The sequence below is a fragment of the Cygnus atratus genome, chromosome 18, assembly GCF_013377495.2.
Source record: "Cygnus atratus isolate AKBS03 ecotype Queensland, Australia chromosome 18, CAtr_DNAZoo_HiC_assembly, whole genome shotgun sequence".
NCBI lineage: Eukaryota > Metazoa > Chordata > Aves > Anseriformes > Anatidae > Cygnus > Cygnus atratus.
This window is the reverse complement of record NC_066379.1, coordinates 11,464,583-11,489,919: the sequence shown is the minus strand read 5'-3', so window position 1 is coordinate 11,489,919 and position 25,337 is coordinate 11,464,583. Positions and strand designations below refer to the sequence as shown.

At 52.2% G+C, this 25,337-nt stretch overlaps 1 long non-coding RNA gene across 2 annotated transcripts in view; it reads left to right on the top strand.

Moving 5' to 3' along the window:
* The first annotated feature begins 5,492 nt into the window (after positions 1–5,492).
* The window catches only part of LOC118253860 (uncharacterized), a 73,349-nt gene continuing 53,504 nt past the window's right edge, over positions 5,493–25,337 (top strand). For both annotated transcript variants that reach the window (XR_007708986.1, XR_007708985.1), the window contains exon 1: positions 5,493–5,632. This is a non-coding gene — a long non-coding RNA (uncharacterized LOC118253860). The remainder of the gene's footprint in view (positions 5,633–25,337) is intronic.

Here is a 25,337-nt window from a genome sequence, read left to right as displayed (position 1 = left end):
CTGAACAACACAACCCATCAGCCTTAGACCTTTATTTTAGGACGGGATGTAAGCCTCCAGCTCTCTCCATCAAATTCCAAGGGAATAAGGCAGTAGGTGAAGGGGTGAATCCCCTCCTTAGTGAGAGAGACTCCTCAAATTCTGGCAGCTCTTTGGAGAGACTCCGGGCTGAAGGGGTTGCATTTATTCCTGTGCTTGTATGCTCATTTTCAATGAGGGTTTTCTGAATATTCAGGGGGCCTTTTGGAGGGCAAAGCAGAGGACTACATGAAATGTATTGAATGCTGGGTGTAGTAAGACTGAGCTTATAGGCCACTTCAGCTGGGCGAGAGGGTGTTTCAATGACCTGCTGTTATTTGAGAATTCTCAAATAACCCCCTTAGGAAACTTTAATCTGAGTGTGCCGATGGGCTCATTAGCTTCAAGGATATCCTTGTGTGCTGCTTTCTACAGCTAATCTAAGTTTTGTAACATTCTCAGGCTTCTGTCTTCAAAATATGATGCCTTGCTACACTTTAATAGTGCTAACTGGAGATAGCACTGGAATGCAGAGACTCCCAGTTTTCACTCTGCTACTGATGGTCTTTGGAAACCTCAGGCCCATTGCTTCATCTCGTTGTAGCTCGGTTTCCCATTGTGCAGAAAGGGAATAGTGCCCTGCTTCTGCAAGAACAGGGTGCAAAATGCGCTTAATGTTAATTCCTCGCTATGGAAATGAGGAAACCCTTCTGTGCATTTGCATTGTTGTTGTCTTGAGCAGTTTGAAAAAAGGCTTTCTCCAAGGAAGTGCTTTTTGGAGTCCTAATGCATCACAAAGAAACATGTTCTTTCTTGCCTCATGCACGACACTTGCCCAGTGCAAGCACCCGAGGGAGGAGCACGTGCCCAGAGGCAGCAGCACCCTGAGGGTGGTGGCCTGGGCATGCGAAGATGCTTGAGACCGAGAATTGGCCACACAGTGCTCGCCTGTGCCTTGTAATTCATGGTGTGATCACTGGCTCTCAAAGGGCAGCTTGCAATGAAATTGGTGTTCGGTGTTGCCATTCCAAAGGTGCAGAATCTATCAGGGGTATCAGTTAAATCAGTTCACCCACTGCTGGTACCGCATCTTGGAGTCATACATCTGTATCCATGAGCAATAGGTTTTGTGGGTGGCAGCGTCAGATTAGCTGATGGAATTTATTTGCTCTGGTGGAACCATTTTTAGGCAAGATGTTTTTGCAAACGGCATTTCATCATAAAACGCTGCTGTCAGTCACCTGTAGGCAAATGACTCTCCAAAACCCAACCCTAGATTGAAGGAAATGATAAGTAGTTCTGCTTGTCCTGAAAGCTTTTTCCCTCTCCTTATTTAATATTTTGCTGGGTAAATAATTACCGGCCTCACATACTGCAAAGTGGGTGTGGAGGGTCAGCAAATGTCTTGAAAATGGTTCCAGTTCTGTGCTTGATAGCGAAGGCAGACGTTTTCACAAGCAAACAGGACTGACTGCGCTGCATTCCTCCTGCCTGGTCGCAGGGGTGGGTGCGCAATGGCAAAAATGTGCCTGAGCAGCTGCACGGGCGCTCCACTGGATCAGCTGGAAGGGCAGGGGCTGCCGGGGCTCCGGGCAGGGAGCAGTGCTGGTTTTAGTGAGAATCTCTCAAAAAGGGCGGCTTTTTGTGTAGCAGGGACCAGGAGTGAAGTGCAGGCTGGGAACGGCTCCTCCTTGGCAGCGTCGTTCCTGGCTGAGCATCAGGAGATTAAGAAGCCTTTAATTGGGTACAAGCATCAGGACTTAAATACTAATTTACATGCCTGACACATTGATGGCAAATATTTCGAGTATTGACTCAGTCCAGAAGCAGTGCCTAAATGGGGTGAGTGGCAGGAGATGAGGTGATGCACCTTTCCAAGAAGGTGTTTGATATGTGAACGCTCCCAGCTTCAGGAAGCAGAGGGAGACCCAGGGCTGGAAACAGCCATCAGCAAAGTTCACACTGGAAAATAACACGTGTTTTTTTTTTTTTTTTTTTTTTTTTTTTTACCTGGGGTTTAATTAAATACCGGATTAGCTTGTGAGGAGGGGGAGGGCGAATTCGCTCCATCTCGGAGTTGTTAACAAGAGCCGAGCTGCTGCTCCGTGCGCAGTTCTGTGTGCGCTCCCGTGGTGGGCGCGCAGCGGAGCCCCCCGGCCGTGGCAGCTGTAGGAAACCATCCCCAGGGGTCTGCCTGTGGGTCCCCACAGCCAAACTGCCCCTGGGCTGCACCGTTATCCGGGCTGCCACCCCTCCAGGAACACGGTGCACTGCCGGCGGCTGTTTGTCTCCAGCTCCTTTCACCACCTCCGTTGTTGAACCCGACTGTCACTTTTCTCGCCTGCTTGCTTTCAGTGTTTTCCCCAAGAGTTTCTTTTTATAATTGTGATTTTTTTCCCCCCTCTCTGTCGCTACCTGTTTGAGCCCTCAGGCTGTGAGCTCGGAAATGCATTTGCTGGGGTTTGCCCTGGCCTGTCGCATACATCATCCTGCAGAGGATGGTGTGCATCTGTTTGGCATTTATTAATCGGTGCAGCTTGACAGTGTTTCTTCATGTGTTTTCTTTTCCAAAATTCTCTGCTTAAAATAGAGCAGCAGTTGGGGGGGGGAGGGGGAAATTATCTTCCTCATGCCTTTGTGTGGGCTTCCACAGTGCATGTCCTAAATGTGCTGTCCGGAAACGTTCTGCCTTCAGAAACTGCCCCCCACAAAACAAGGAGTGGGATTCTTTGGGTATCAGCTGAAAATGAAGCTAAGTTTATAAGGAGCCAAGGCTTGCTACTGTTCAGTCGCTCCCTAGGCATATTATCCCTCCCTGTTACTGCTAGGAGAAAATCACCTTTTGCCACCGACTGCCTGCAGGAGCCCGCCTGGGGCTCCCCGGTGACCCATCTGCGAGGCTCTGGAGCAAATGATGCTCCTGGAGCTCCTGAGGACGTGGGTTCCTCTCCCTCAGCTCTTGGCTCAGCCCTGCTGCCTTCCCTGGAGGTGTGAATGGTGCAGCCACCACGACCCCCAGTTCGTGGGCTCCTTTCCCCCCCGAGGCGTTTTGGGTCCCAGCTCCCTTTTCCGAAGGGAGCAGCGTTGCACAACAGCACGCTCACCGTTTGAACGGAGATTTCCCAGCTTTCCTCTTCGCTGGAAATATTTATCTATCAGCCAGCTAAGGGCAGAAGGAACTTGTTTCAGGTAGGATGTGTTTTTCCATCTGCACATAATAACATCTCTAGCTGTGTGTAATTAACTCAGAAGTGATAGGCTTGTAATTACCCAGCAGAAGCCTGTGAAAGGGATTGCGTTAGTCTTTATCTCAGAAGCTTTATTAACGAAGATGTTCTGGGCCGTTTTGGGATATGCCAAAATGTCTGAAGCGGCGCTGGAGCTCTGCAGAGACTGGGCCGGTGGCAGAGCTGGCTGGGGTGGGCTGGGGCTGGCTCAGCACCACCACGAGGTCCCCAGCAGAGGATCTGCAGCAGGTGGCTCCAGCCCTTGGTGTGCTGATGTCCTCCATTTGAGGTTCATCTGGGACAACAGAGACCTGCCTGCTCTGGCTTTTGGTTAAAATTCTTGTTTTCTCTTGTTTCTGTCTGCTTGTGTGTGTCTGTTGGAGGGGTGGGGAGGAGGCAGCCTGTGGCTAAACTGGGGAGGCTGCACTGTGTAGGAAAGGACCTTTAAAAGGGCCACGAGACATGAAATGGCCGTGTGGCTATGGAAATTAATACTGGAGGCTTCTGCTGTTTGTGTGATACAGCCATCACAAATTTAGTATATTGTACAAACTATAAGAATGCCATTAAAGAAATGTGTTTTTAGTGCACGGCTCCCTCAACAGAGGAACAAACTCAGCATCTCTACTTCTTGGTGTGCAGCTTGCACCAGTTTGTCTTCATTATCCCTGTGACTGGGAGAGACAAATTGGTCGAATGGAGATGTCTAATCTAAAATCCTATGTCTGAGCCTTCTTCAGAAGTTTTGAGACCAAATCATGCAACATGGGAAGAATCCTTGGGGATTAGACCCCAAATTGACATCAGAGGCCGGTGTTATTTGAGGGAAATCTGCCCTGGTTTTGCTCGGAAGCCTTGGAAGTGAGCAGTGCTTCCCCTTGGGCACGTAGCCCCTGCGAGATGGACAGAAGGCTGTGAAGCAAGGCACCCCCTGAATGCTGTGACATTCCTCATGAGCAATATCCTGCAGCGGAGACACAGGGTTATTTAATTTTGCATCTTGGCTTCTTGGGATTTGCCAGAAAAAGCAAAGAAATTTGCCTTTTCTTCTAAAAGCCAGAGTCTCTGTGGTTTGTGACCGTGAGCCTTGGGCATTTCATGGACATTGCATTTCACACCACATCCTTGTTGGCCTTTGGGTCCCAGGCTGGCTGGAGACTTCTTGGTGCTCCACCACAGCTTGGCAGACCTCATGGGCACGTTGTGCTGCCTGGTACGGGTGCAGGATGAGATGGGATTTGTGTTCTGGGTCCAGCTAAGGACCCGCGTGTCCCATGCGCCACAGCAGCGTCTGGACTTGAGGCAGTTCAGGTCTGCACAGGTTCTCTTAACACCTGGGCATTCCTACGACTTGAAGTAACGAGGTGGTAGGGAACAAAGTTAATGAATATACACGTAATTGGTGAACAAGGAAAAAAACACAAGCTAATTAATTTGGTAATTAATATTTTTTCATGTCATTTGGGAGATTAATGGAGGAAGAATGGTTCATTGATTAGGGCACTGATCTACTGGGAAAAGGAGTTTGTTCTCTGCCAAGGGCTGCCTCATGTAAATTTGGGCAAGTCATTTTGTCTCTTTGTGCTCCTTGTGTTTTGAGTCTAATTATAACAATAAATTTAGCAACTTCTGTACTTCATGGGGGGAAAAATGTTACACTCAAAGCCAAATACTGTTTGTATTAATAGTGAATGTATAGTAGGAGTAATGCTAACTACAGTGAATACATAGTAGACGTCCTGCTAACTAGAGAGACAAGGTTCAGTTTTAATAGATGTTTTGAATAATAATAAAGATGTTTCGAGCATCTATTATCTAATTTGTATGATGCTCCTGGGCAGGAGGTGTGGGGACAGGCAGCCCTGTTCCATTTGCAATAGGGAAAGTGAGTGTAAGTTATCTTGAGCTATCAGAAAAGTTTGTAATGAGCTTTAATAGGTCTAAGTTAGAAACAGACATAACAAGTTTGACGTGGGTTTTACTGGAGTGATTACCCTTTGGAATGGGCTCTTTACCTGTCCTGTCTTCTTGATGTCTCCCAGACCAGCCTGGGACATCTTCCTGGGGAGCCGGGAGGGTGAATGCAATTCTGAACCGCATGGGAAATAAAGCCCTTTAGGACAAAGTTCTAGCAGGATGCTTTCTCATACTCTACTCCCTCTGTTGCCTGTATGGGCTGGGTAAAATTCTTAGCTTCTGCACCCTTTAATTTTAGCCCATCCAATTCTTTGTTTTAGGTCCTGGAATCGTGAGAACTTCCAATGACTTGGCAAATCGCTCTGAATCACTGACGTTTGGCGGCCACCTCCACCCATGCCTGTCCCTTGCCTGCTCCCTCGCCGGGTGTCAGTTCTCGAGCCTACGTGCTGAGAAGAGAAGTTAAAAAGGTAAAAGTCTGTAATCTGATTCCACGGTGACCTGTCTAATCCTGTTCCCTGGTACAGTGAGAGCTGAAATACTTGTACTGCAAAACAATGGCTTGAGGAGGCTACAGAAGGAAGATGAGAATCTGCAGGGAATTTTTTTCTCTATTTTCTGTCTCTTTGACAGAAATGTGTCAGCTTGAAAGCAGTGTGGTTGAAATTGCTGTGAGGCTGGGTAGTAATGCATCGGGTCCCTCTTTGTAGGAGAATAGGGGGTATGGCTTCAGGCAGCCCCGACTAAATCTGTGCACGGGAGCAGCTGTGCAGCCTTGTCCTGGAGGTGGAGGGTTCAAATGTGATGAAGACAAAAAAAAAAAAAAAAAAAAAAAAAAAAGCTGCTGGTTGCCTTGTGTTCCTACCTGCAGAGCTCCCAGCAGGTGGGATGCTGAAATGTTTGAAGGCTGGGCTGAAAGCTGAGGCTTTCCACGTATGGCTGGGCTGTGTTGGAGGCCCTATGGGGCAGAGCTTTTTGGGGTTCTCTGGGGAAGAAGTTCCTACCTTGATTCTGGCCGTGTCTGGATCACAGAGCTGGTGTGCAGGCGTTTCCCTCTTGTGGACCTTGGGCTGGGTCAGGGAGCTGAGTGTGGTCTTTGCTTTCCTCTCCTTCCCCGTGCAGCGCCCATATAACCATGCAAAGCCTTCCTTGTCCATCAGAAGCTCCAGGGCAGTTAAGGACATGAGTGACCCTGGGTTTGAAGCCCCAGTGCAGTTGTCCTCTCCTATCCTAGCTGAATACTTCTGCCTCAAGGACTTTTGTGGGGCGTGGGCATTTTTTTTTTTCCTCTAGCTTGTTGAGAAAAAAAGCTTTTCTGCACCGAGCCTTGATGCAGGTTCCACTGAAACTACCTGCCTGCAAAAGGGTATTTTGGAAAAGCAGCTTTTTTGGCAGAGAAGCTTGTTTCAATGGGCTCTGCTCTGCTGAGAATACACCAAAGAGCTGTGTGAGGTCTGGATTACAGATGTTGTGTTTTGAGCTTGCTGTTGTGTCACAGAGGTGTTCTCATAAGCCTCTTTGTCCTTTCCTAGAGCTCTTCCTCCTGTTGGGGCTTTGTGTTTTCGTTTGCCACAAACTTTAGTTTTGCTGCTGCACTGAACTGAACCACGCTTTCAGAACAATTTCCAGCTGGGAACCTGAGTGCTCAGTTCCTCAGACTTGGTTTTTCTTAGGTCTTTGGCTCAGTTGCAATATTTCCTTCCTTGTTTTTTTAGGCATAATACCCTTCAATCCATCCGGTATTGCTGACACTGATGCAAGTGCCATGGTGTTACAGAACGGGGAAGGCTGGGAGTGGTATGAAATTAGCCCAGGGTCACCGACAGCAGTGCTGCCGGCGTGTGTCGGCGCAGCCCCGAGGGCTGCTCTGCAGAAGAGGCTGCAGCGTGAAGTTTTGGGGGGGTGCTTTGGGGTTAAAAGCTCAGGCTGGAGCGGGGCTGCCTGCTGCAGAGCTGCATCCAGGAGAAAACTTTTCTCATGGAATTCATGCAGCCAGGGCTCTGTAATGGAAAATGCGCCACACCTTAAATGCTATCATATTACTCATGAGCGCAATGCTGGTGTAATTAACTGAGTTAAAAACCAGATTTATTGCGTGTCAATTATCACCTAACAAGTTGGCATATCTGAGAGATGCATCAGAGGCCGGATGTGCTGGTTTCCCACCTGAGGTAAGGGAGGTCACCTGCCTTGCCACCAGGGCAGATTTAATGGATCTTGCCATGTTTAAATACAATCTTACGCTCAGGTACAAGAATGTGTTTAACACCAATGGGCTGCACGGTTACAAAGTGAAGTCCCCCAGTGTAACGAGATGCAAAACACCTAGTCGTTTCATCACCAATTTTGTGTCTGTGTGGAACCTCCTCGCATCTCCTGATTGCTTCTGACATCAGAAATGTTCTCAGGCTTCACCCCTCCACCCCAATCCAGAATGACACTGGGTAAAGGCTGTGCTGAATTCGAGCTGCTCTTGCTAACCTGCAGCAAAGGCTGTGGGAACTGATGGGATCTGCTGATTCAGCTCCTTAAAAAGAAAATCTAAAGGCACTGTATGCGTGCAATGCAGCCAGGTGACTCAATTACAACATCTGGGCTTAGATTTGCAAACCATCTATAGCCTTGAGTTTCAGCTCAAACATTACCCTTAATTTTGGTCTCTGCCCTTAAATCCCCTATTCTAGGTGATGTATTATTTCCTTCTTATTTTGGAGGCTGTTGCAGAGCTGAGGTGCCTGCATGCTGCTGAAACACCACATCTTGTGTACGTCCAAATGTTGATGGAATTCCAGAAAGTCTGAACTTGGTGTGTCTGCAAATTGCATTATTTAAAAAGTAATGAAAATTAAATACTTGGAATCTTGGGGAGCGTGTAACTTTATGGCTTTCTTGGTACGTACTAGGAAAATTCGGAAGTTCAGGCTTTCTAGCTTCTAGCATGCAGAAAAATACCAGGGAGCGTGTGCTTGGTTTTACATTTGGTAACATGCTTGAGATGTGTGTGTACTTTGACTCTCCTCCCTACCTTTTGCCAACTGATTTTTGGCTGCAGCCTCACCTTTCTGCTTGTCTGCAAGGTAACCTCCTGCTTGCACAGGCCTGGTGAGGAGATGCCCCAATGGGGCTGGAGCAGGTCAGTGCTGGAGCCAGCCCAGCCTCGGCTCTGGTCTCTTAAGCTGCTTTTCTATTTCCTAACATCACGCTGAGCTTCCCTGCTGCCAGTCCCAGGCTGAAGTGCCAGCCAGGAGGGGAAGTTGCTTTGCTTGCAAAGAAGTGATTTTTTTTGGTGTAACTCTAAAAGCAAAATCATACTTTGGTAATACTTTTTTTTTTTTTTTTTCTGCTTGAAAACAACTGAAAGCTGCTGAAGGTGCTGAATCGCATAGATGCTCGCTTATATTGTGTTATCTCTGAAGAGCTCTGACCTCTTTGCACTGTACTGTACAAGCATGTAGAGCTGTCCTTTGGAAAGCTTAGATCAGGAGTAACTTGTGTTCTCAGGGCAGAAACCAGTGCTTTTTGCAGAAAGAGGTGAAGACCTGGCACAGCTGCAGTGTGGGTGTTAACAGGTGCCAGCTGGAAGCCCAAAGCTTTCTCATCTCCTGGCTGCCTTTGCAGTAGGCTATGGAGGGGAAATTGCTGTCCCTGTGAGAGGCTTCAGAGGGGACCCTGTGCCTCATGCACCAATTTTCCTGATTTTTGTAGCCTAATTAAATTCTGATTCTTGGGCCATCAGACTCTGCTGATCGATGTGAACTGCTGTTTCCCTTTGGCACCTTCCATCCCAGGTACCTCCTTTTCTGCTCCCCAGGTGCTTGATCTGCTGTGTGGCTGCTTTGCACTGCTCCTCTCTCTCTTTTTTTGTCAGACAATAAATCATGCTTCGCTTTCTTCAGACAAGTCGGGGAGAGCCCAACAAGACTGATGACAGAGAAGGATCGGTAATATTTCCCTGTACAGAAAATAGTTTTCTGTGCAGTGAAGCTGCTTTCTAGCAGGGCTGTGTGGGACAGCATATCAGAGAGCTTGTTCTCATCCCACCACAACCTGCCCTGGAGATGCAAGGCTGCAGTGCAGGGCGATCACAATGGTGTTTGGGTGCTGGGGATGCTGTTGGTGTGCTGCTGATCCTGCCTGATGCCACCATAATTGCAGGAGTTCTCCCCAGACCATAACATTTCCTTGTCACCCATGCCAAAACCCCTGTGTGCAGCCCAGAGGTCTGGGCGGTGCTTTTGTAGACCTGCAAAAGTACTGTTAGGGATGGGATTGCAAGGGGTGGTTTGGTGGTGAGAGGACACACTGTATAAAGGGGTATAAAGGGTGGGTGATCATTTAAAGCAATGGAAAAAAAAAAAAAAAAGGAAAAATACTGCTAAATTATTTTTTTACATGCCCCTGCTGTGTTTGTGCTCAGTCTGAGGTCACTGTAAGCACCTGGCAAGGTGTTCTGCCACACAGGTAGCCCTCGGCCCTCTGCTGTTACAGAAATATCAGGGATATTTCATTTCCCTCTGCTTCAGTGGGCAAGTGCCTGTGCTTCCCAGCTGCTGCTCCTCTTCCTCGAGCAGGCTATAACACTTGAAGGAGCAATAAATGCAGGTAGAGCCCCCATCGCCCATGCTCTCGGCCGGCCGGGATGCGGGACCAGGGGCTGTTCCCATCCCCCTGGCCGGGCCGCGCTCCCCCCTCTCCCCCGCAGCCCTGCCTTGCCCTTTTGTGGAGATTTATAGAGCCGAGTGGGCTGAGAACAAATGAGCAGACATTAAGGCGATGTGTTCTGCATACTAATGACAAGATACTGCTTCTGCACCTCGGGGCAATACTGGGTCAGGCCAGTTTAGCTGTAAACTTTATTTATGTGCTTATTACATCGCAGCTGCAGTTTGCTGGCCTGGGCTGAGGGTTTAGAGATGTGTCCGGCAGTAAATTTTGTTTGTTTATTTGAAATGGGATGCCTCTTCCCCCCAACCTTTCTCTTTCCTTTTTGGAAAAAAAAAAAAAAAAAAATCCCATCTTTGCTGTTGCAGACTTGTGAGTGGGGTGGGAGGGAGAGGTAAGGATGTGGGGTGGGGATGTGGGGTTCATTTTTGTGGGGAGCAGTTGGGTTTATTTAAGCCTCAGTGGTGTGCAGAGGACTTTACCCCTCTTGGTCAGTAGCAGCCTGCCTTGAGCTCCCCATGGTCCTTGTGGCAGGTCCCAGGTCCCTCCTGGAGGAGAGGAAGGGTCCTTTGGGAGCTGGGGAGCTCGTCACTGGCCAGGTGTGGCCAAGTCCCTTTGCCTCCAGCCCCATCTGTTTGTTTCCCCCAGGGTCAGGCACGCTTCTTCCCTCATTTATGCCAGTTTGGCTGGATGCAGGCTTTGCTGCTCCAACACAAGCCAAAGGAGGTGGGTTTGGTTCGGCTGCGCTGGGAGAGGACTTCCTCTGTACTGCTGAGATCTGTGGGGAGATCAGCCGTGATTTATGCCCCCAACAAAGGATCTCCAGACCATCCTATTTTTATGGTATCCCCTCCTGCCTCCAGCCTGCTTCCTCCTCGTGTTACATCTTGTCTCTGTGGTTTATAGGCGCTCTGGGGGCAGGGATTGCCGTTCTCTTGTCCGGGCTCCTGGGCTCCCCGCCTTGTTCAGAACAGTAAAAACGCATCAAGGACAAAATGAGTTTGGAGCAGGAGCTTTGCCTGCTCCCGTGCAGGGCGGAATTAATTCCTGTGCATTTTTACAGAGTTTCCTTCGAGGTTCCCAGCCCGGCTGAGCGGCTGCTGTTGCTGCGATGCAAATGAAGGTTGCCCTCTCTGGGCTGGTGCTGGGACTTGACGTGGGGAACCCTGGTGAAGATGAGGTGTTACTTCCCCGCCAGCCTCTGGTCCCTGGGGCAGGGCTGGATGTGGTCACCCAGAGCAGGGGCACGGCTGCCTCGGTGCTGCAGGCGGACTGGGTCAGGGGCGGCTGATGGTGCTGTGGGGTGGATGGATCCCGTTGCCTGCTGTAAATCCTCCTGCAACCTGTCCTGCTGGTGCCCGGCTCTGGGAGGTGCCCTGTGATGTTATCTGCTGTCAGATAAGCTCAGCTGGGCAAAAACTCAGCCCTACGAGCAGGTGAAGACTTGGTGCCTGTGTGTTGACAGATTTCAACAACCGCGTTAAGCATCCAGCACTGCTCGCTTCTCACCCCTGAGGGTCAGAGAGCTTAGCTTGTGATGGGGCAACCTGTGCCTTACAGACAACCAAAAACTGCCTGAAAAACAACAAAAACGGCAAAAAGAAGCCCCCCCAGTACTCCTCCTTTTCATTCCCTGGCCAGAAACCTCTGTCCCCACAAAACCTTCACTGGGGGGAAGCTGTCCCAGCACCTCTACTCCCCATTGGGGTGGGCTGGGGTCCCCAGACCCCCTTTCCTGGCAGGGGCTCCACTGTCCCCGAGGGGCGAGGCAGGCCGGAGGCTGTGGGAGGAGGCCCATGGTGGAGGCCCTCCAGGAGCGCGGCTGGGGCCGCGCCTGGCTCGCGGCCTGCTCTCTCAGCCGGAGGTAACAGGCCAGCCACAAACGCCGGAGAGATCAACAGGGGGTGGAGAAGGGATGAAAGAAAACAACCTTCAAAAAGAACATGCCCTGCTTTTTTTTTTTTTATTATTATTATTTGAAACGAGGGGAAAGGTACTGGAGTGGTGAGGACTTCTAATGAGCCTTTCCCTGGGAAAGTCCTTCTTTTGCATCGAGTCCAGAAATGCCCTTATTTAAGTGAGAGAAATCTATTTGTATGTATGTAATGTGAGTGTACGTTGTTACATATTGCTTCCCCTTCTTTGTGGCTCCTGCTTGTTCCAGCCCCAGAAGACGTTGCAGGCCTGTTGTCGGTCTTCCAGGCTGGTCCCTGGAGGGTTGTCTCCCCAGTTCATTCCCACTACATCTCTATCAAATAATTTTGCAGCTGAAACCGAGGTTCTAGAAGTGGGAATAGGAAGAAATCCCTGTGCTAAGAGCTTTCTGCATGCATCATTTGAAGCAGCTGCCTGTTTTTGAGAATGTTGTGTTGTATCCTGTGACCGGGCCCTGGGAGGGAGAGGAGTGAGCAAGGAGACACCTCCTCACCGCTGTGGTGTCCTGGGGTGAGGACCGGTAGCGTGACTATTGACTTAACTCAATGGCGAATCCTTCACCACTTGGAGAGTGACTTACTGCATCGTTACGCTAAATTACCTGACAAACCATTGGCTCAACCAGCCTATTGTCCTGCCATCAGCCGTGCTGACACGAACGTCACAAGTCTGTCATCTTCTCCCTCATGGTGGCCAGCACCAGGTTCAGACCAAAATACTACCTTCAATGTAACATGCGTGACTCTGTGATGGATTTTAATGGAGTGAAGGAACATCTCTTTGCACTCTCAGCTAGACACTGACTTCTGCTATGAAACCTGAGATCCTTGATTTTTTTTCTTCCAAAAAAAAGAGAGGAGCACCACCAGCACAGCAGGGCAGGATTAGGGTATCGAGGGCCGGTGGTACGGCTGGATGAGGACAGCTAATGAGATTGTAATGGGGAAACGGTGGTGGGGACATGCCTGGGACCGGATCTAGCACTGGGGAGGGAACGTTTGATGATGGTGTGGCAAAAACGCCTCCTGAGATGGTGGTAGGCACCAGAACCAGGAGGGCAGCTCCTGAGGATGAGGAGAGGGGCAGGGGAAGTCCAGGTGCAGGTGCTGACGGGCTCACAGTGACTCTGTGGGGTGGACTTCTGGTTTCTGTGGACAATCCTCAAGGAGAACCCTGCTCTCTAGCTACCCCTGGTTAGGGGGTTGGACAGCTCTATTGGGGGGTTGCAGTTTATCTGTCCAAGACTTCTACTCTGATCCTCCTGTCAGCTCATGTGCTCAGCATGAAGATGTGTTTTTGGGTAAAATCCTACCCGCGGAGGCAGCAGCATGCTGCCTCTTGCACTCCCTCCCTCCCAGTCACCATCCAAAGGTTCTGTTTGCACTTTCGGAGCAGATGCAGGAGTTTCCTTCTCGTGGCCTTCAGGTGTCTTGCCCACCTGCAACCTCTGAATCAAACCCAGACCTGTTACTGCGACAGCAATTGCGGAACTGGAACACATTTGCTGGAACACCGCTTTCCGGCAAATCCACCCCATTCAGAGAAACTTCCCGGCAACCCCCCCGGGCTGTGCTGCGATGGGGATGGCTGAGCAAGGCTTAACTCTTGCAGCTTTGCTCAGCCGGGAGGTTTGGGTGTCTGTCCCGGGACCAGAGCCCTCATGGTTGCTGCAGGGGGGCTGTGGCTGCACCCCGTGGTCTTTGGGGTGCAGATGGGGAGGGTGATGTGACACCAGGGTTAATATATTTTTTTGGAGGGGGAAGCGTTCTGCTTTGTTGTTGGACGCGGTCTCTCGGCACCGCTGGCGGAGCTTTTAGCATGCAAATGCACTTTGTCTCATGCTTTTTAATGTTTTACTTCTCGTAATTGCCGAGACCGGTTGTAATTTCTGGACGTGGCCAGGTTTCCGAAAGCAGCTTCCACTTAAATCTGATCTGCAGCGGGAACCGCTTTCGATTCCTGCCCCCTCCCTCTGTTTGGTCTGTCAGGTTGAACAAAGCGTAGCAGTCGCTAACGTTAGTGCAGGGAGGTCCTGAGGCGCAATAGCGAAAAATAACATGCGTTAACCTTTGAATGTTGTTGTATTTTATTTTGCTGTTGTGCTTCTAGTACAACTTTGCTGGGAAACAAAAAACATTTGGGGCCAGCACAGCTCATCAGCTGCGTAAGCTGCTGGAGGGGGTCCAGCAGAGGCTCCTGCCCCTCCTGCCCCGGGCGCCCGTTGGACGTGACGCCTCTCCATCACGCTTCTCCTAGAGATGAGCTTTCCAGAACTCCAGCTCTTAACCCTGAGCCTGGATTGCAACACCACAGCTCTCCAAAAAACCAGAGAAATATCGGTGTAAGCTGTCAAGATGTTATCGTGGTTGTTGCACAATACGCTATTCCATAGAGGGCTTTCCTGGGGAAACGGCGTCTGAGACATGCTGTCCATCCGTCTGTCTCTCCATCGAGAACTTTTAAATCTCTTTGGACAGCGTCAGCTAAATTTGCCAGTATGTCAGAGGTATCAAATACATCCAGTTCCACCAAGTCATGCGTGCGTAGGTGATGGTAAAGAGAAGGCCCTGTCCGAACTCTTGCTGAAGGGAAGGTTGCAGCCTCACTTCAGCTCAACCCCACTGGACATCAGAGAATCTGCCAGAAAGGCAGTGTTCGTGGATTCCCCTGCTCTCACTTTCTGTTTTCTCCTTGAAAGCTTTGGCTCCAGAACATTGAGAATCTCAGCTTTCATAAAAAAAAACCCTCAGGCTCTGACTCTCAAGGTTACAGAGAGAAGCACGAAAATGTGACTCTCCGAGGACTTGAAGCTTGCAAAACTCAGCAACGTTTGCAGGGGATTTGGCTCAAATTTGGTCTTTGGCAGTCAGGCGAGATAAACGTGGTGTCGGACTTTGTTAGGAAATTTGCACTTGAGTATTATGCAGATGGATAATTTGTCTGTCCTTGGTCGATACGAGCCCGTGACAGCACAGGTACTGTGCAGAGCTGGTTGCATCAGGCAAGTGGCTTCTGCTGGTGCTTTACAGGGCAGGTGAAGCCCCAGGGCTGCCACATGGGGATGCAAAGCGAGGTCTCTGGGGCTCGGGATGCTGGGCTGGCTGGCAGGGCCCTGCGCTGGAGGTGGCTGTACTCTCGGCTGCATAACCAATTTCCTCCTCTTTACTGTTATTGGCTGCGCCATCTCGATGCTGACCTTGTTCTTGTTTAACTTGGCTTTCGCTGCAGCTGCTGCATGTTCCCGAGTGATGGATTTTACCTTCGTGCCAGTTGGTTTGGGGGAAAGGACGTAACTTTGCTGACTTGTATGGGTTGTGGGTCTCTCTTCTAAGGCCCTGAAAAAATCCTGGAGTGCTCTCACCCTATAAAACATACCCCAGGCAGATATTTTCTGGCCATATTATGTTAGTGAGCCAGCACCAAGTAAGTTGGGACTCTGTACAAGGGCAACATAGGTCTGACTTCTCTCTCTCAGCATAGCTGAGGCACCCAAAGGAGCGATTTTCCTCTGTGGTCAGTGTGGTCCTGAGTGGTCTGGGACACACCTGGAGCTGCTGTCTTTGAGGGATGATGCTCCTTTAACAGAGAAAACATCTGAAACCGCAAGGGGCGTATGGTCTGGCCTTGCTGCAAGGTGAAGGTTTGGAAGACTGCACCTGTGGGTGCAGGCAATCGCATGGGGCTCCCAAAAGGATGACGCCCATCATGCAGGCCACAGCACCTGCCCTTTGCTGGGGAAGCTGCTTGCTCAGGAGACACCCCCAGCATGCATGTAGGAGCCAGGCACTCCTCCCGCACCAGTGCTCAGCTGAGCCCGGTCCTTTGCAGCCCATCCTTCGAGGGCGGTAAAGGGGGAGAAGAACAGCTCTCGCTGCTGGGTGAACCTCCAGGGATGGCTGAGGAGGGGATGAAAAGGGCAAGCTGCCCTCACAGGGATGATCCCAGGCAGGCTGAGGGGAAAAAAAAAAAAAAAAAGAGACCCTACCAGGCTGAGCTGGATGGAAACGAAGTGATTAAAAAGATGGTGAAAATGGCATTTTGGTCCCATCACCCTGACCAAGTCCACTGTGGCTGATGAGTGGTGCTGCCACCTGCACCCAGAGTCTTGTCCAAAAGGGGACAGAGCATCCTTCCGCACCCGGGCAGCAGGGACTGGTGTTACAGAGCTAACAGCTTATGGCCATCACGTTCACTGTGCGCAAGGCACTCAGGGCCCACCTAAACCCCATGGCCCATTCCCACCGGCACTCATCGTGCCGTGCCGTTGCATCCGTGCCGTTGCATCCATGCCGCGCAGGGCTCCTGCAGAGCCAGGTGCGGGGCCGGGCACGCTGCCGCCCTCCCTCCCCACCTCCGCCCCTCCCCGAGCCCTTTAACTTGTTTCCTTTCCGCCGAGGAAACATGACTTTCCCATTGACGGAATTCAGCCCCCAACAATGCCGAGTGACACAATTTCCCACTCCGAGCATGCCTTTGCAGCGCGGCCGGGCGCGGTGACGCTGGGTAGCCCTTTTGGGAGCCATCTGCATGACAATTCGGTGGTCTGTGCTACCATTAGCTGCCCTTTTGCTATTAGTACCTAATGAAAATGTAACCATATTTAACCCCCCACAGTCCTAGATTAGCGAGAAAGGGGCCTAAGTGGATTTAATTCCTTTGTATGGTGAGCATCAAACTCTCCATTTTGATTGCTCTGTCCCCTCTTCCCCTCTCCAGCGGGAGAGGGAGGCAGGAAAGCTGTGTAAGGCTAACTCTATCCTCTCAGCTGTCCGCGGCACAATGGGCAAAGTATCTTTTGTGGCATTAACGGCTTTGGCTGGGGGTGGGGGGGAGCCGGGGAGGAGAACAATGTGTGAGAAGCTGAGCCTGTGGGTTTCCCACACGGCCCAATATGTCTCCCCGCACCCCCCTCTGGGACAAGCAGACCTGCAGCAGCCCAGCCCACAGCTGATCCCCGCTTGATTGGCTTTTTTTTTTTTTTTTCCTATTTTTTTTTTTCTTCCTTCCCCCCTCATTGTGCTCTCGAGAGATGAAAATCCTTTCCTGGCGTGAAAGGAGAGGCGTGCCTTAAATCCCCTCCCTCGGACTGACTGGGCATGTCATATGACGGCCAAATCCACCGGATTAGTGTGTGTGTGTGTCTGCGTGCGTGTACTGCTGGGGGCGGGGGGCGGGATGCCCGATATCTATATTCCTTCCCTGCCCCCCTGTCCGTATTGATTGCTGCCGGGATATTTGTTCGTTGCACCTGCTGGCCACCGGCCTCCCACTGTCCTCCGTGGGCTTTTCTCTCTGCTCTCGAAGATCCAACCTCGGGGCAGGGCAGCGAAGCGAATTCCCGACCCTTTTCCCATCTCCCCTTCTCCCATCCCCACGGGTTTTGGCAAGCCCGAAAGAGGGGATGAAGGAGACGTCGGTCTGGCTCTGTGCGATGGAAGTGTGCTGCGTGAAGACGGTGGGAGCTCCCCAAGGAAGAGCTGTGGGCTCGGGGAGATGGATTTGGGTCTGTGTTGATGGCACAGCCTAGGGGCAGCTGTAGGGTTTGGGTCTGGCTGCCTTCCCACCTGCCGTGCCCTGCGCAGCCTGGCCCCAAACCTCACCCTGGTGCAGACCCCTGGGTGTCCCTCCCATCCTAGCTTGGACCCGCTGGGAGGACACCCCGGTCATCGTTGTTGTTGCCTGTGGGAACCCTGGTGTTGAGGACTCGCACTGGTGGAAGTAACCACTCACAGGTCCCCTCCTCTTTCTGTACGGGAAGAACTGAGGCAAAGTGCTCTTAATCGACAAAGCCAAAGTCGGAGCTGGAGCCAAGAATAGCATTTATTACCATTTAATTCCTGCCTCTGTGTATTTAATGTCCCAAATTCGCAACTGTCTTGGTTTTCCCTTCAGGTTTTTTGAGTCGTGCTGCGTCATTTTGTGCTGACATTCCTGCTTTTTCCAAGAAAACTGTTTTGCAGACCCCACCAGCCAAACCAACACCTCCTGCCCGCCCGCAGCGTGAGAACTTTGCGTGCTCGTGTAGAAAGTCCGCCTCGGGTGGGATGAGTTTAGCAACCAGGTCTGCAGCCTCCAGTTGGTTTCTGCATGTGTAAAGGGTTGGTTAGAGGAAAAGGAAAAAAATCTGTGGGACAAGAACAGGGTTGGGGGCATGGGTGATGCTCTGGGGCGGTGTGTGGGGCTTCGCAAGTGTCAGCACCCCCGGCCCAGAGGGGCAGCAGTGCAACATCCTAGGGCTGAATGCGGTGACCTGTCCTTGCAGGTGGTTAGGTCTTGCTGCAAGTTTGCTGCATAGCATGGAAAATACTTTATTTATATGGAGAAACTGATCTGCTTGCACAAGCAGCCATCCCGGCAAGCTCATGGCAGTGCTGGGGCACGACGTGTCTGTGGGGGACAGCAAGCGTCCATGGTGGGCACCACTACCATGGTCAGCGGCCGAGGGGAGGCTGGGGGGGACGGTGCTTTGGGCACCCACCGGGCTGGCTGCTCCCCTGGTGGGACGGAGCAGTGCCAAATCGGGGTGGTGCCGGGGTTGCCTCCTTCCAGCCTCGCCGTGTTGCCCCAGAGTGGGCACCTCGGGGCAGGGTGTTGGTGGCTCCCAAGACAAAAGCTCTGCGGCGAGGAGGTGCTCAGCCACGGGCACCTAAAGGCTCCCCAGACCGGAGGGTGAGCAGGGCTGGGAGCCGGGCTCTGGAGCAGAGGGTGAGGTGCCCGCCACCTATGGACCAGGGGGGCCGTGGTCCTCATCGGGGTGTGCAGGAGAAGCGCTGCGGGGCCGGGCGGGAGGAGAAGCGTGCGAGGGGGTGGGGAGGGCAGGGGGGACGGAGGGGGCTGCTGCTTGTGTGAATGTGCCCCGCTCATTGTTCTGCGGCTTTATTCGCCGGGCCTCGATGGGACTGATTTAGAAATCCTAATCAGGGAGCAGTCTCCGCGCCTCCCGAGTGTGACACAACTCGAGCTGCTCGGGGCGCCTTTGTTCCCTAATGACAGCTGACTTCATGCAGCAGTGGGAACAGTTTGAGCATAACTCTGCACTGCGGGCTGGCAGCTGCAGCCTTAACTCTTTCTTGCCCACCTGCACGGTGCAGAGGGATGGGGAGGGGTGCCCGGGGGGAAGCGTAGCCAAAAAGCACGTAGCCTGTGCAAGGATGCTCGTCTTCCCCTCTGGCATCTCTCCTGAGAGCAACTGCAGCTAGAGAATAGAGCTACAGGTGTACGGCTCTGTTGGAGGCAGCGGGAGCAAGAAGCAAAAGCGCTTTCTAGGGGGGTTATTGCTGCTGCGTGGCTTTTGCTGCTGTCTGCTGCAGGTATTCGTGGGGAAAAATAATGAAACAAGCCCAACCCGGGGCAACATAGTGGGGAGAGAGGCTGGGTTTCAGAAAGCGTGTCCAGTTGTGTTGGTACTCTGAGTGTTGGAGAATGTCTGCAGCCCCGGGTGAGTGTGAAGTGTTTCCACGCTGGCTGCAGGGCATTTACATCACTTGTATTGAAAGTAAAAGGCATTGAGTCATTCCAAGATGTTCCCGGAAGAGATTTCTGGCTCTGCCAGCAAAGAGCTTGAGAGCAGGCGTCATTCTCCCTCTCTTGGCCTCGGCTCCTTCCCTTCCCTGGCGAAATGGGGCTTGTGATCCAATGTCCTGCACAGAGCTGTGTTGTTTGGATTGGAAACGTCCGTGGTGATGTTTGCTGGGCCAGCGCTAGCAATGGTTAAACCCCTTTCCCTCTCTGTTTGTTGTCAAACCACTGCTCCGACCTGGGAAAAATCCTGCTGGAAAATTACCCTTATTAAAGGGGACGGCCCTCGAGGGGCAGAGCTGGCGAGGTCCTGCGAGCCGATGTCCTCCCTGCCTGCTCTGGGGCACGGTGCTCGGCTCCCAGCGGGCTCAGCACCCTCCGTAGCCCTTCCCCTGGGGGCTGCAATTAGCACATCGCTCCCTGCCACCTCCCCGGCACCTGTGTCCCCTCCACCGTCCCCAAATCGCCGCGTCCTGCGGCCGCCCATGCTTGGCCGGGGTCTCCCTGGCGACGGGGCCACGGGATGCTGTGCAGTCCATTTGTCACCAATTGTCACTGTTTTGTTCTGCCTTGTATGCGCACTCGATTGTGTCACGGGGGAGGTGAGGAGGAGCAATCAGGCCTTGTCTAATGGGCCATGGCCTCCTGCCGCGGGGAGAAGCCGCGGGGCTGATTTCGGAGGGGAGGAAGGGAAGGAAGGGCAGGGGCAGCGCTGCGGCTCCAGGGACGGGTGCGGGAGCAGGACCCTGCTGCAGCATCCCCGGCGTGGTGCGGGGACGGCACCCGGCAGGGCTGCAGGACAAAAATCCTTGCATCGATTAGGCAGGGGCTCAGGTTTGGGAGCATTTAGTCCTTTGCTGTATGCTTGCAGAGGAGGGTGCTGGTGAGTGCCTGGCTGTCATCCCTCCTCCTCCCCCGTGATGCTGGCAGGGCAGCTCCGGCCCCATGGCTGCTGTTACCTTCTACCATTATTTTCACGCCCTGCCAGGCGTGTGTGTGCCCGTGGGATGGGGTCAGACACTGCCCCTGGGTCCCCTCTTGTCCCAAAGCGAGGGGTGTCCTGCAGGGAGGCCCACCCCTGGGTGCACCTGCCCAGCGAGGCGTGGGAGCTGGAGTGCCCCAGCCTCACCGGTGTCAGTGCCGCGGGCTCCGGGCTGAGGCAGGATTAACACCTCGCTCAGCCCCCAGCTCCTGAGCAGTTGTTATTCCCCAAAGCGTGTTGCTGAAAAGGATTTAATGCATTACGGATTTTTGGTATTTCTCTGTCAGCATATGTCAATTTTTGGCTGAAGGTGTGACCTTCCACTAAGCTGTATATTTTTCCTGTCCCCGTTTTTCTTTCTCCCTGCCCCATCATTCCCAGCATTCCCAAAGAGCCGTGACTCATCTCTCCCTGCTTGGCTTCACAAGCCCCCTTTTTTTCTTTTTCTTTTCGGTCTTCCAACTCTGAGAGCCACCAGAACTGGTTGAGAATAAAGCTGTGGCCAGCTCGGAGCCTCAGCACCCACATTCAGACTTTGCTGTAAACCCTTAATTCAGACCAGGCTGGCCAAAACCTTTACGGGAATCCAGCAGAGCTGTGAGGAGGTCGGGAAAACTGAGCTGTGCAGTCAACCCCAAAGCAGGCAAGCTGAGGCCGTTCCAGTTTGGCTTTCAGACCTGGAGCTCAGCGCGCAATACCGCAGAGGGAAGGGAAAAGAGGGTGTCCTTGGCAAAGCGTCAGTCGAGGCAACCGAAACCGCCGAGCTTTTCCAGCGTGTGGTATTTTGGCAGGTTGCTTTCCGTGCTCCCTGGTGGTCGTGGGTCCGCGTCTCCAAACCGCCGCGATGCAGCACGCTTGGCCGTGGACTCGTTGAGCGGCTGTACGGTGGTAGCGCACGGGTCTGCTGGTCGCTTGCTGGCCTTTTTCGGGGTTGTGCCGCTCGCCCACCCAGACGCTGCCATCTCTGAGCCTGGCAGGAGCTGCTTGAGTGGGCCCTTGGTGGTGGGTTGGGTCCAGCTGAATCAGGTGGCCAGGAGAGCAAGTTCTGGCCTGGAGAACAAACACCGGTGCCATTGGCAGAGGAGAAAACACCCAGGAGAAAATGCCCAGGCCAGGCAGTGGTTTGAGAGCGCACAGAGCATTGCTGGGGGTCTCAGTCCTGGTGGGGCAGCCCCTCATCCACGGAGCTGGTGGGGTCCACGTGCTGGGGAAGGGCACCGAGGTGCAGGAGGTTCTGCAGAAAATGAGTATTTCATGGCATATTGTATCCGCGCAGCGGAGCAAGCAAGGGAAGGACTTCCTTCTGCGGCATATTTCGAAGCAGGGAGTATTAAAGAAGGTCCCATGCAATCGCATTTCTTCAGTTTTGGGTGTTTCCAATAGGGAACTGGCGTGAAATTGCTCCCTAGGTGCAGTCCCAGGAGAGCTGCTTTCTACCTGAGCCAAGCTACTCCCATGCCCCTGTGCCAAGCCTGGTGCGGGCTGCCTGGCTCGGCGCTGCTTTTCAGGATCTCAAAGAGCCCTGGGTGTTACCTGCCCTGGTGCCATCCTGGCTCTCCATCCCTTTGGGCTTTCTCTTTCTGCCAAAACACTGCTGTTCCTCAAATTCCTCATCAAACCAGGGGTGGGTCTGCTCTCGCAGTGCCCCATCTGCGGGAGGACGTGTCAGAGATAATGAAAATGGTGTTTGTCAAAATATTCTGGGGAGAATACAAATAGCTCTTGGACCAGAGTCTTTCTGTTTCTGAGGAGTGCTCATTTTGATGGAGTGTTTCCTGCAGGTGCTGTCAGAGCAGGATTAGAAACTGGAAGTGCTCTGGTACGCACCTTGCTTTTTGGGTGAAAATCAGTGTGTTTTGCACAATAGAAGGGGCTGGTTTGTCTCTGTGAGCGTGGCTCCCTCAGAAGCCACTGAGGATTTTTTAACCTATTTCTTGTTTGGCCGTTGTGTCCTTTGCTGGGGCTGTTCCGCATATAGCGAGACCTACAGCCTGGCTGGTGTTGGGAGCACGGCAGTAATCCCAGCCCCAAATGCTGCAAGTTGGGCACTCTGGCAGGGGCAAACAGCCTGGGACACCCATTTGGAAGCATAGGGTGAAAAAAGCAGCTTCCAGTGCCCATGGGGAAACGATGGGGCAGCAGCTGGCACGGCCAGAGGTCTGGGGATGGTTTGGTACGAGCGTCTTACCCTGAAATACTGATGCTCTGGGAGGTGAGCTTGCAATTCCAGCTGTGGAAACGTGGGCCTGGCTGGTGGCTTTATGTGCAAGCGAAAGCCCAGCTCCCGACCACACGGACAGGGCTGGGAGAGCCTTCTGCTCACGCACGCGTGGCCAGCAGGGGATGACGGCAGCGAAGGAGGGTCCCCGAGGAGGTGGGCTGCCAGCCTCGCGCAGCTGCTCGCCCGAGAGCCGGCTCCAGGAATCTGTGTTTGCTTTGGCTGCACGCGTTGCACGGAGATGGCAAAATCACCGTGCTCCGAGAGGAGGGAGGGGAGAGGAGAGATCTCGCACACTTCCAACCACGATAACACGCCTCGTCCATGTGGAGCCGGGCTGTTCGCGCCGCCCTCCTGCAGGGCTGCAGCTCGGAGGTGTCACAGCGGGATGCTGGCCTCGGCATGTCCCCCGAGGAAAAAGCTTGCAGGGTGTTTTAATTGCCCTGGTTGGAAATTTTCAGCCAAAGCTTGCTCCTTTTTTTCCTGAAACTCATCTACTTTTCATGAAAAAATAAGAGTTTGGATTTGTGTTTTCTGATTTCTCAGCTATGAAAATGTTTTCTTCTCCATTGTTTCCCATACTTGTGGCTTACCTTATGCTGCTTCTCCTTTACTGAGACAAAAATAGAAAATTAATAGGAGAAAAATAATCCACCCAAAATGAAAAAAGCAGAAAGCTTTTATTTTCTTTCATGTTGATCTCTTGTTGAAAATGAGAAACGTTTCTTCATTTGAGGACCTGGCAGAGTGATTCCTGCCCGGAAGAACCGCGCTGACCTGCTTCTTTTCCTGGTTTCGCTCAGCAGTCCGACGCTGAGCAGGGCGAAGTCATCAGTCCCTTTTAATGGTGATGGCTGCAGGTAGCCTGGAAAAAAAAGCCGTTCTTGTAGGCGGCAATCTCTGCCTTCTCGGCTCCTTGGAGACCTCTGGGGAGAGAAGCACGCGATGGAGAAGCCGCTGGGACAGGGACCTCCCTCCACGCCCCTTCCCTGCGCTGACCTCTCCCCACAGATGATTCAGGGAACCGGGAGCAGCTGCGCTGAAGCAACACAAGCTGGGATAAATCTGGTCCGGGGAGTCTGCACATCACAAAACTCAACACTGGGAATTAAACCCAGCTTTTCTTCATTTCCAGCTTCCTGACTCCTCCATGGCATCGTTCTTCCCTTGGAGATGACCTGGGCTTTGGCAGCTGCTGCCCACTCTGGCCACTTTCCTTGTTCAGTGCCAGGCTCCAGGAGCAAGGAGGGAGCAGAAGCAGTACAGGAGAAAGGGAAAGCTTCTGTTCCTCATTTGTCAATGGCATTTTTATATCCGACACCCCGTATGAGCAAAGAAAACGGTGGCCCATCTGTTTCTAGCACCATTAAAGGCGGTTGACTGCATGTGGCCCTCAAAAATAAAATAAAAATAGGACCCTTTGCTCTGAAAATGTCAAATGCTCTTTCATCTTAGACGACCTCCAGCCGGGACCATATCCTCCCAAAGCTGAGAAGCAGGAGTGGGTTCCCACCGATGTTCATCCCGGCAAAGGCATCTGCCCCCTTCCCCTCCCCGTTTTTCTGCAGAAGAAGGAAGTTGGGCACTCGAGGTTCGTGCTGGCGGCTGACCTCCGAGCTCAGCTCCCCTGGACCTCTTCCCCTGCTCCTTTCCTCAGTAGGCTCCTTCGGGACCCAGGCCTGAAGAGGTTAAAGCCTCGGTAACAAGTGCTGGGAGGAGGGAAGTGTGTCTGACATGCTTTAGGACCAGACTGCGAGAGGGCTGTGCCAGCAGGATACAATTAATGACTGGGAAGAGAAGATTGCTACAATATGGGGTTGCTTTCTCCTCACCCCTGTCTTTCTCTCCACTTGAAGCCGTGGTCTGCGTTATGTCCCGCTGAGAGCCCGTGTAGCCTTACGGAGGCTCCCTCCTCTAGGATGTACCGTAAAAAATCACAGTGGTGTTCCCTCTGCTGATTTGGCAGCAGTGCACCTATATGAAGAAAATTTGGGCGTAACTTCAGGCTTTGTAAACCTCTGCTGATTAAAAGTACATTTTAAAGGTTGCTTGAGATGCCTACATAAATAGATATTTTTTTTGACATTAAAGCTTTTTTTTTTTTTTAAATTTATCTAATTTGGGGATAGCATAAGTCCTGCTGTGTTGGAAAGGGGAAGAAAAGGATTTTAATTTAGGAGAAAAGGCTCGTTATTTCCTTCGTATGATCTTTGAAGTTTTTCTTGTACGATGCAGGCAGCATTTCTTTGCCAGAGCGCGGGTTAACCCTGATGCGCGGTACCTTGGCACGCGCTGTCTTTCAGATTTCAGAAGTGGGGGAGTGTGGGGCCGCATTGCTGCGTGGTGTCGGTGCCACTGCGCTGGTTTTTGGGAGAGGAGCGGGGCCAGGTGAGCAAACCTGCCCTGTCCCAAAGGGCGAGCAGGGGAAGGACGGGGTCAGACACCACCGTGACGGTGGCAGCGCTTGCAGGAGTGTTCCAAGAGCGTAAAGGACCCTTCCCCATGTCCAGGGCAGAGCGATTTGGTACCCTCAGCACTAACTCTGCAGGTATCGAGTCCATCACTTGGTGTTTATTGACCAGGGTGACGCTCCTGCGAAGTGGTGTTCTTGCTGAGGAGTGGTGATGCTCGTTGTTGTGTCATCCTCTCTTCCCACAGTGGAAAACCATAAACCCAGAGAGCCATTTCTGGTATTTTCCTGCCCACAAAGGCATCGATTTGGTGGGTGAAATGGTTCCTGAAACCAGTGTTGCATTGCTGCCTGGGCTGGAGCTGAGGGCTTGCTTGGTGGGGCACGAAGACCCTTGGGAGGCATGTGTGTAGGCAGCTGCGTGTCTCCGATTTTTATTCATTTCTTTTT